At 33.7% G+C, this 10,300-nt stretch overlaps 1 long non-coding RNA gene across 1 annotated transcript in view; it reads right to left on the bottom strand.

Annotated features, from left to right (window-relative positions):
- Positions 1 to 588: 588 nt before the first annotated feature.
- LOC142085035 (uncharacterized) overlaps positions 589 to 10,300 on the bottom strand; it is a 31,393-nt gene continuing 21,681 nt past the window's right edge. Inside the window, exons 4-7 of the long non-coding RNA XR_012674533.1 lie at positions 8,343 to 8,420; positions 5,551 to 5,722; positions 1,378 to 1,501; positions 589 to 732 (exon numbers count right to left, since the gene is read on the bottom strand). This is a non-coding gene — a long non-coding RNA (uncharacterized LOC142085035). The remainder of the gene's footprint in view (positions 733 to 1,377; positions 1,502 to 5,550; positions 5,723 to 8,342; positions 8,421 to 10,300) is intronic.

Below are 10,300 nucleotides of genomic sequence, written 5' to 3'. Positions count from 1 at the left end.
TCTATTGAAATGTAAACTGCAGAGGTACCTTAGCTTAAAAACTTGGAATTGAACACATTAACATTAATTTTTAGCATTAACATAACGGAAGTAATGGAACAAGGTGGATAAATTCCTTACGATTTTTATGCTTTATCTGTCCAAGGTATTTCCCATTATGACAGTTCAACCTGTAAAGATGAAGTACTTTCCATAGGTGTAACTGCTACGAAGCTTTGGGTCAGATTTTAAAAATTTTAAAAATACCTAATTGATGTAAAAAAATGCAATTTGATGCAATTTCTATACCCAACAAAATTTTGAAGTGAAGTAAGTAAAACTTGTACCTTTTATAATTTGAATAGTTTCCTTTAAATAGCATGTGAACTAACAGTTAATTTTAAAATGTAAATTAAATAATGAAAGTTTAGGACTGTCAGGTTTAGCTAAGTGTTAAAAGAAAGACCAGGAATTCAAAAAACTTAAAGCAGCAGTAAAATATTAGTCAATGCCTATGAGAAATGAGTCTGTCCCTTTATTCAGGGTGTCTGTGTTTAATGGTAAGCTGGGATGCATATAAGCTAGTCCAAGCATGAAGGGCAGTAGGACACTCATATGGAAAGCCAACTTTGTCCCTCAGTTATCAAGATAAGAAACCTGTCATTTCTCTCATTCACTCTGTCAGCCTTGAGATACTCCAAGCAGACTTACCTCTGTGTTGTACACCCCATATATCAGGAAGATGAAGAGACCCTGTAAAATAAAATGGAGGGAAAAAGCTGTTAACTCTAATCATTTCAGCAGTAGAAATACCTGAAATAAACTTTCCTGGGAACAGACAAAAGAAGACACACTTCATCAAGGTCAATTTATTTTTCTATTTTTCAACATTATAAGCTCTACCTTGAGCATTTATTTGATAATGTGAGAGCGCATCCCTACAGTGTTTGTGGTATTCAACTGTTTGGCAATGAAAAACTTAGCACCAAAGGATCTAAAACATTAATTAGAAAAATTAATTTTATATTTGAATGGTCTTCTGAAAAAACCTGCAAAATAATTAAAAAAAAGAAAACAAAGATACTAAAGCAAACTGAGAAGCAGCAAACATCTCTACTTTTGATTTTTTTTTTTTTTTAACTGAAATTAGGAAAACATACGTTACTAAATTCTACACTAAAAATATATTCCTGCATATATATATTGACAAATGTATACACCCCACTTAATTATTTTAGAAATTTAAATAAGGAGAAAATAAGAGATGTACGAGAACAGAAAAAAGAAAGAATGCAAGTAAGCAAATAGTATGCATGATTTATCAAAGTTCATTTAACAGCTTGCTTCAAATTGGTCTATTATTAGACAAAGCAAGCTAAAAACAAACAAAACACTCACTTCAGTGAGTTTCTCCAAACTTTTTCCTTATTGAAGGATGTGTTTCCAGGATCTAAGCTAACGGTACAACATGTTACTGATTCTTGCAATCTGCAGGCAGAATCCTGGACGTACAGGCAAATTACTAGGAAGAACAAAATAGCAAATTGAAATAAAATGCAAAAAATAAAGTTTCTGAAGAAAATGCTTCTGTAACTCAGATTCACCACATACTTATAACCTATTTTTAAATTTATTTGTAAAGCGACCTCATCTTGTAATATTAATATTAATATGACCACTTGAATGTATCAAGGAAAAAACTTCACTTTGAAACAGAAAATATTTTCTGAAAATAAACTACATTGAGCAACAAAGAAATTACAACTTTTTAATCCAACATGCAAATTACTTGAAGACAGTTTGATTAATTCTGGATTTGCTCATCAGCAAAATCACTATGTTACTAGGCAGGGAGTAATAAGAGATATTATTCATATGTAATATTTCCATGGATTACCCAATACCAGCATAAAATCCTTGGGAGAGAGAGTGGTTTTGTTTCATTTCTTTTGTTTAGTTTTAAAAAAAGCCCAAATCCAATACTTGCTTTCGGTTATTTACAGATTACATCAATGACCTCAACAATAAGTAAAAATAGATTCAAAGAATAGACAGGTACATTTTTGAGTGTGCTTTCATGTGAAATATACCACAATTATATCATGCTGCTTATTTATAAACTGAACAACCAGAATCCAGAAGCTTGGCAACTCAGATAAGTGAATTACTCACGTGCAAAATTATTTGTAGAATAAAATCCCAGTTATCTTTTTAAATACAGTGTTAATGGACCTAAGTCCTTTCACAGTATCATCTGAAATCTCTGTTTAGACTGTGAGGAAAAAAAGATCGGAAACTTTCTCTAAAGTTACACTGAAATAAAATTAGTTTTATATGAGATAAAAGTAAATATTGAAGTTATAGGAAGTAAGATGAGAACATCATAATTGCGTTCAACATAGGCAACTGGCAGCTGATTAATCAAATTATTCAACATAGAGCAATATAAGCAGCATCACAAGTATTTTGTAACTGAATGTTCTGCAAAAAATCATTGTAAACAAAGTCCCCTGGTACAGAGTTTTTAGAGAGTCATTAAGTTTTTGCTATCAGTGACAGCTTTTAATGTTAATGCTAACGATACAAACGTAAATAGTGTAAAAATATATAAATAAGGTAAGCATTTTTATTTATTAATCTGATCAGGGCCTGCTTTATATACATATATATATATACGTATAAAGTGTACCCTTTTATTTCCTCCTATCCCTATTTCAGGTTCTCAGGATTTTAGGGATTTCCCTCCCAGGCAAGAGGCTGGAATGGGTAGATGCCATAGTAAGAAGCAGAGAATAATCAGCTGTTGTTAAGACCAAGGAAAAAAAAAAAAAACCTCCTTTCTCAGGCTGCTCCCAGAAGAGTAAGTAAAATCACACACTGCTTGTTATTCAGATACTTTCATGAGAAAAATCTTGCCAAAACTATCAGTCCAAACAATATTGTTTGCTACAATATAAAGACTAAAAAAAAAAGAAAAACCAAAACATTCAAGCCTTCCAATACACTGGAATGCTTTCTTTTTAACCTAGAAATGCACAAATAATGTTTTTAATTGCTTCTCAGTCTCTTCTGAAATCTATGAATCTCATATAATCACAGATAGACAAACTAGTTAGCTACTTTATCTTATAGAAAATATACAGTAATCTTATAGAAGATTCAGAAACAAATATTAAAGATTCCAGATCTGAAATAGGTATGCCAAGTTTTTGCTTTTCTTGAGTTTGATAGCAGCTCATTTAAATATTTAACTGTTAGAGATATGAAGTGCTGTGGACCTTCTTATCTTAATTCTTCTTGTAGACTTCTGGGAGTTTTTTTGTGTTTTTTTTTGTTTTATCATGGTGGTGGTGGTGGGTTTTTTTCCTTTAACATCAATAAATTATGCTAATAAAATCAGCCCAACGAGGATTTTACTTATTGCTTGCAATGAGTTACGAGGTCTGGGCACCCACAACTGATAATGAGGGGTAATTTTCCACACAACACTGTCATCAACAATTACCTCTACAGGATAGTTTGTGGTCCATCTGAGATGAAAAGAAAGAGGTAATGATCCTCAGGTGGTTTGAAATGTTAAAAATAATATGGTCTTACATAATTGATAGTTCAGTTTCTTTAGCTCATTAACTGCAAAAAATAAGAGCTTCTCTGTTTCTTCAGTGGGCCATGGTGTTACCTGCAGTATGGTTCTGTGAGCGGCTGCCTCAACCCTTCAGTTGCTCAGGCTGGTCAGATGTCCTTTGGCTTCCAGGAATTAAGCAGTGTTGTGATCAAGCTAGTAATTTTATTTAGAACTGTTTATTATATTTATTGGGATTAAAAAAAAAAATATATCCTTCATTAAGAAGCATAGAAGGCACATTTGTATTTTTTCTTTGTGTTCCGATAGCATGTATGAACACCCAGAGAACTGTAACCACATTACGCTAAGTAGCATATAAACACAGAATAAAGCCATCTATGCCTTGGAAAGGTTAAAGGTTTCTACACAGAAAAAGTGGCCATGTGTAGAGAAAAGAGAACATAAAAGCACACCTGTCATTTTTCAAGTCTCATCGAAAAGTAGGACATGTTCTTGGTAGACATCGACTAGAAGTTAAAAACCTTTGGCTGAGCTAGAATCCTGCCTTTTGGAGACTGAAGAACAGAACTGCTGCGTGCTTAATTACAATTCTGTTTATCACTCTGTGCCGGGCGTAAATGGATTGCTCAGCTTTTAAATTTGGCAGGTCTTAACAGAATTGTCCTTGCTATCTTGAATAAATCAGTCTATGGACAGTTCTAATCTTTAGCAAGTTTGTCAGGATCTGTTCCAATTTGGGTGGTACCACTGAAAGCTGACACTCTTATCAGAAGTTCATTCTGCTGTAGGGCAACAGAAACCTGCATAGCAGTTCTTTTATCAGAAGTTTCTCTCCCTGATTTTAACATTTGTCTCTCAATCTGTTACTATTTGACATTTCCTAAAAGCTTCTTTTTATAGATGGCATATTTCATTCAAGATTAAACAATAAATTACAATCATTTTTTGGTGTGGTGGAGAATGTTACACTGATACTTTTAATATTTTGAATTTCAGCACTTTTTCAACATACCCATTTTCAAGTATGTGGAATTACTTCATCCTTCTCCTGTTAATTTTTAAGCCTTTGATCTTTCATTTGTTTGACATAACTTTAAAGGATTTTTAAGAATTCTCAACTACTAAAATCCATACTGGAATACTTCAAAAGGTCAATTAAATAAAACCATATTAGCAAAATACGCATGTAAACACTATATAGAAGAATTGTAGAAGAATTAAAATCAATGAAATACATTCTTAGTAAATTAATACCTAATAAAAACAATTCAATATTTTAAAGAATGCCTCTAGTATGAACTTAAAAATTTCCATCAGTGAAAAAGTTTGTGTTGCAAGAAATTTTCTGCTGTATGGGAGAAAGAAAGATAGTAGATCATATGCAGCTATACTGAACTAATTCTGCTTATTTTTTCATAAATTAAAAAATAACTGTATTGCGGTAATGGAAACTGCAGATTGCAAATAGAACTCATTTTACTCACACAAGCAGTCTTCCTGTAATCCTAAAAGAATTAAAAATTGTCTTGGCAAAGACAGATTAGGGGTTTACTGTTTGTTTTAAATGCAGACCAGTGCTAGAATCTATAAGGCTCAAGAAACTTGTGTCATACAACATCAGGGTTGATGCAAAGGATACCAAATTCCAAAATTACAGGATTTTTCTACTGTAGATGAAGAAGTTAGAAATCTTTACTTCAACAGTTAACAAATTTGACATTTGAAACAGTACTGTTGTGAAATTTTGAAGTCACTGTCCCATGAGCAACTTCAGCTCTTCTAGTTACCACTTGAAGTAGTACTTGCAGACTTGGCAAATAGAAGGAGACAACATGACTTTGATTCTGCGTATAAAAACTATAAGTTAAAAAAAAAAAAAAAGAACAAGGAGAAATTTTTGTAAGGCTATCAAGTTAACAGATCCTCAGAAATTTGGTAGTAATAAATTGTCATAGCAAAGGCCCTGGAGCAAATCAGCAACCTACCCTGTAAAATACTCTTTGGTATGGCCTTGGAGATAATTCCTCTTTGTCCTAGTTGCGTGTAGAACCAGATGATACTTCCTTAGTTCAGAGCCATGTTAGAAAGATACTTCCATTAATGTCAGATGAAGTGGGGATGGGTAGGTAGAGTATCTGGATTCCACACCAAGAACCTCTGCAAGAAATTAAGTATACAGTTTTTCAGGCTTTGTTGCCACAAAGACAAATCTATCCCATAATGAAAATGATATCAGCAAATAGCCCAAAACAGAAAGTCTGTCTTTTATCCATAGAAATTTTGATGATTCAAAAAGTGACGATTTTTGAAACACTGGTTCAACCGCTTTTAAGGAAAGGAGCAGCAACAGTTGAAAAAATCTGATTTTAACCAGATGAATGGCCTACTATCATAATTCTTAGAGCTTAATGACAAAAAACCCTCACCTCGGTTACCAGCGATGCTATAGCACCTTTCCTTCTCAGAAACACATGCTGCTAAGGAGCCAAATAGGAAATTTTAGATGAAATTATATATATAATATGTGCAGTAGAGTAACTGGGTTGTAGTATATAAAAAGAGCAACTCAGATTCTCCACAGCCTTAGCAGATTAGCGTTCCATGTTGCCAAATGTAAGCCTGAAGTTTGTTCTAGATAAAGTCAGCAATAACCTCTCCACACAAAGGTATGTTTAGAATGATAGGAAGTTTTCATGTTTTAAAAAAAAAGTTTGGAAGGGACTTACAGAGGTCATCTGTCCACCTCTCTGCTTAAGCAAGGATACGCTCTTTAGATGTCAGGATAAGCTATCATATGGCAGATACAGCAAATTTCTGACGTGACTTAAATATGTCATCTGAGGGTTTTTTTTAACCACCTTAACAAGATCCTATTGGAGCACCTAGATAAGCCTGTGTTGATCTACTTTTTGAGGTGATCAGGGTCCTTTTTTCCATGTCTTTAAAGAGGACAACTTGACCTTTGCAATAAGTCTATAACCATTACAGTCAGGGCTACAGGATTAATTTTTTTTAATGGAAATTTATCATACTATTAAAAGGTTTCCTGCTTCTCTTTATTCTTTTCAGAGTTATGCTTTACAAGGCAAGATATTCTTTCGCAGCATACTGACTGCATGCAAAGCCAAGACATGAAGCCAGCTGGTTTCTTTCTGATCAAATTAATTACCATAATCCCACCTTAACCATATACATCAAAAATGTAAAGATAGATACAGCTCAAGTCACAGAGAGATAGAGTGTCACGCTTCTGTCCGTTTTTTCAGCAGTCTGTTGTTCACACATATACATACAGAGTGATTTGGAAAAAAAAAAAACCAAACTAACGTGTACTCAGAGCTTGGTCTTGCTATGCCATGGCATGATTCCACCGCTGTACAAAAAGTGTCTTTCTATACAACATTGTACTTAGAATACTAGCTGTTGGGAAAGAACTGCAAATTTCATTCTATCTACTTACTTTTACCAGCTTATAACTTCTTCCAACTGCTATCTATTCCTTGTGCTTGTCATCAGCTCAGAGATGACTTTCTCTATTATTAAACCATGCTTTCTCATTTTATAAAAATTTCTGCAAGTACTTTTACTGAGCTAGGGAACATACAGGGAAATGGATTATATTTCACCCAAATAATTAATCCATGCTCTTTAAAACAATAACATCTCTTTAAAACCTTTTGTATTGAAAAAATTTTGCATTACATTCTCATTCTAAAGGTTGGTCTGCTCCACCCAAAACAAGTTAACACACATACAAATAAGCACGAAACCTGGTTTTAACGTGTTAAGTGGTGCAAAAAATGTTGATTCACACCAGATTGAGCTAAATTCTGTATTCCTTACACTTACTAGCATCTCACAACTAGGCAATAAGCGTAAGTTACAGTTTCTCTGAATCTGTAGATCCCAGAAAAACTTCAGTGAACTATACTGAGTGCAGTATCTGCTTTTCTAAATTTCTTTTCTTGGGCTTCTTAGAAATAATAGGCAGAGCCCTAAAAACCTACAGTCAATGGCTAAAAAACACCTGAGTGTTGCCCATTGAAACGAACAGGATCTTTTCCACAGATTTGAAAGCATTTAGAACAGCTGCTCAGACTGTATACTAAGCATTCTTATTTTACTATAACAAAGACTGTACAATAATAACTACTCGTGATTAATGATTGAATGTGTTGGATTTTTTTTTTAAGCTATAACTCTAGACAGAATCTATATAGCTTAAAGTATTCCTTTAAGATGTCAAGATACACATAGACTTTCACACATTCTAGATGAAGTGTTATTCATCCTAGATTTCATTACTAGCCTAAAAAAAAAAAAACCACCTCATAAAAGCTTTCTATCTAAATTCTCTCCAGTCAGATGAATTCATGATAGACACTATTTCCCATAGAGCTAATCTCCTTATTATGTGACTGAACAGTTTTGCCACATCCTCTCCCCCATTTTTCACATCAGATCAATTCTGTTTGGATTAGATGTGGAGATACACTGTAAAGAAAACACAGTATTTGAGGCCTCATTCCAAATACATCTTTTCCTATTACTTTACGTTCCTGATGCTGCCCTCCTCTATTAGCAGAAGCCTCTTTGGGCTTTCAAATGGGAGTTTTGCCTGAGTACAGAGAAAGCTTTTGGCACACAACAGTACAGTTATTGGTACAAACTCCTTCTTGAATGATTAGAAAAGGGCATAAAGACAAGACAGCCCTAAGTGCTGTCTGTAGCTCCTTCAGTGCTACGTCAGTGAATACTTCTCTTGAATAATACTCACCTTTTAATATTAGAGGGAGATCACTGTATCTGTGGCATTTCAGATATTACTGTTGCCCTATTGTTGATGCAAGAATAACTGCCTTAAAAACAAATATAAAACATGTTCATAAAAAACCCTGTAATCAGAAATTATTTGAATGCTACCACTTACCAGATATCACACATTTCTATTGGTTCTGAATTTCTGTGAGAGGTAATAATCACTTAGGTCTAGATTTGCACAGGTCAAACATCTGAGTTGTACTAATTTCAAAATAAATTTCAAAATTAGTTAGACTAACTACTGTTGCAGACCTGGGAAATCTTTGATGGGTCCATGATAATACACTATTATATTCAAAACCATATATTAGCTTACTGATATTATAGTTGTGTATCTGAAACTCTTAGCAGAATGAGCAACTACCCAGAAATAAGGTTGTGGGGTTTTTTTTCCCTGCCTGTTTTTCTGTCTTTGCATCCTTGCTTGCAAGATGGGGTCTGGTTTTCATAATAATATGAAAAAAGTTACAAATATTAGTTTTGAAACTTCCAATTTATATTTTCAAAAGGATAGTAATTCAGATGATAAAGGAAAAAGCCAGATGTTTCCAAACCAAAGATCCAGGTGTCAAATATACACTACATTGTTTTGAGAGAGAAACTTAGAAATTTATTCTAAGTCTAAAAATGTTAATGTGAAAATAGTTTCCAAAGGTCACGCTTCCATTCTCTTGATTGTTCCATAGCAAATATGTTCAGTTTACAATTTGAGTTCTTTTATGAGCCAGCCCTGCCACACGATTGTGAAAGCCACAGTGGGTTCTGATTACTTATGCATAATCAAGCTATCTCAACTATTTAGATTTATACTCTATGTTGGGTTCCAAAGATGCCTTTGAAATTTTGCTTTCAATTGTGTATTGTTGCAGTTAGAGTAAAAACCACTGTGCTTACGTGCTTTGAAGGACTCTTCATAGTTTTTCTGCATACTACGCAATGAAGCCTTAAACTGCTCAATTGATGATGGTAGTTGACCTTTAGAAAAAATTTGAGAAATACTACATATAAAACAGTATCTCAGGTATAATTAATAAAAAGAACTTGCAGCACTTTACCTTACAAAAAAGCCCATTTAACTGTAGGGCTGTATAAATAATTGATTTTTCAATCACTGTCTGAAAATAGGCAGTGAAATTAATTGCTATTTCAGGATTGACTGAAAATGCCTATGTTCTCAGTTTTCATGGCAAAATAAACAAAAACATTTAATTGGGGGGGTAAGAAAGATTAAAATTTTGTTTGCCTTCTTTTTGGAGTTTTTAAAGACCTCACAGAAGTATATTTTAAAGTGATGAATTTTAAAATGATGAGCATACTAAAACAAATTATTTACACCTAAAAACAACCCACATTTTCAAGGTTCTTTCTGAGAAAACCGGTCTGAAAATTTGATGCAAGTTCACGCATCATTTATGTTGAACTGAGTTTTCATTTCTGCCCAGCACTAAATAATTCATAATTCAGTTAAACAAATTTAAGATGGCAAGGAAAAAAAAAGTAAGGTCTATTTCCACATTAGCTTGCAAATGAGACAAAGTGCTCTAACAACATATTTTATGAAAAGCAGTTGTTTAAGTTTTATACTCCAAAGAATCATCTTGCTTTCCTTTGCATCGCCTCTTTCAGTTCTTATTGACCATCCATTACTATCACAGAACATTTTCATGCCAGCCTTCCCACTCTTCCCACACTAAGCATTATCCTCCTTAGCATTATACATGTGGTTAGCAAGAAAGGGAAAGCAGTCACTCCAGATGAGAAGCAAAGCAACACGGGGGCAACATCATCAGAAGGTCTGTGAGGAAAAGTAGGGATGACAAGAGGAAAGGAAAGAGTCAAACAAGAAGAGGAGCAGAAAAGTGTGAAGTAGGAGACTGTATCAGGCTGCTCAGACAGGTGCGATAAAAATAGATT

This window comes from Calonectris borealis, chromosome 8, assembly GCF_964195595.1.
Source record: "Calonectris borealis chromosome 8, bCalBor7.hap1.2, whole genome shotgun sequence".
Classification (NCBI taxonomy): Eukaryota; Metazoa; Chordata; class Aves; order Procellariiformes; family Procellariidae; genus Calonectris; species Calonectris borealis.
The sequence above is the reverse complement of the archived record's forward strand: the minus strand, read 5'-3'. Positions and strand labels throughout refer to the sequence as shown.